This window comes from Chelonoidis abingdonii, chromosome 11, assembly GCF_003597395.2.
Source record: "Chelonoidis abingdonii isolate Lonesome George chromosome 11, CheloAbing_2.0, whole genome shotgun sequence".
In the NCBI taxonomy this organism is placed as follows: domain Eukaryota; kingdom Metazoa; phylum Chordata; order Testudines; family Testudinidae; genus Chelonoidis; species Chelonoidis abingdonii.
Window position 1 is genome coordinate 20,558,483 of NC_133779.1, and position 1,266 is coordinate 20,559,748.

The following is a 1,266-nucleotide window of genomic DNA, read 5'->3' on the forward strand; positions in this document are numbered from 1 at the left end:
GGCAATTTGCCACACAACCTATAAAGACCATTTAAAAAGAGGTAGCATAGGAAGTAGAGTGTGATCTGCTGTTATCAGCTGGATGGAGTACTACTATGAGAAACGTAAAAGGCCACAGTGATGGGAATTCTTCCCAAGAGAAAATCCTTTGTTTTTATGGTATTGATTTTTATTTACACATCAATTAAACTTTGAATAAAAATGTTCAGGTCATGCCATTGTATATAACAATCTTTCATAAGACTAGTGAACAGAGATTAATTGGAGATGACACCAGATGGATATACAGATAGCATAAGCTCTCAGATAACTAGAATGTAGCACATTACATTATGTAATAGTTTAGAAAACCATATAGGCTTAAGAACTGTTAAAATTAAAGGAGAGGAATTCATTCTCAATACAGCAAATGAGAAGCCTGTGCTAAAAAGTTAGTAAAGTACAACTTTATCTAGTTATAGTATGGGTAAGCTACTGAAAGCAAGTGCTCCAATTTTCTATGTCTATTATTTTTGTCCTTGGCTGTTTGGAAATTCAGTTGGCAAAACAGAGCTATCTGTAATCAGAGAGTACACAGGCTTCCAAGTATTCAAATACAATTCATCCTCCCATTCAACTGTACCAACAGGATGTAACTGTTTTCAGATGCAAATCATTGTATGAACAAAATTCTATCTTCATATATAGGGGCTCAGTTGATTTCATAAGTGTCTGTCCTGCTTATCAGAGTGGCAGCAACAAATGCTACAGTTGTGTGCTATTAGAAAGATCCTTTCAGGTGATTCAGATCTTCCAGATCAGTGTTCACAGCAAGTAGTAGTATGATTTTTAACAATTCTTCAGCAAAAGCTAGCTGATTGACAGAATAGTACAGCAGCTTTACTCATGTTTTCTGAACAGACTAAGGCTACATCTACACTAGCACTTTTGTCAGTAAAACTTTTATCAGTCAGGGGTGCGAGAAAACACACCCGGATGGGGATAGGATAAAGCGGGAGAAGAAAAGGGGAATGGGATATGTGTGGAAGGAGGGAAATCATAGAATCATAGAACTGGAAGGGACCTTGAGAGGTCATTTAGTCCAGTCCCCACACTCAAGGCAGGACTAAGTATTATCTAGACCATCCCTGACAGTATTTGTCCAACCTGCTCTTAAAAATCCCAGTGATGGAGATTCCACCACCTCTCTAGGCATTTTATTCAACTGCTTAACCAGTTAGGAAATTTTTCCTGATGTCCAACCTAAACCTCTCTTGCTGCAGTTTA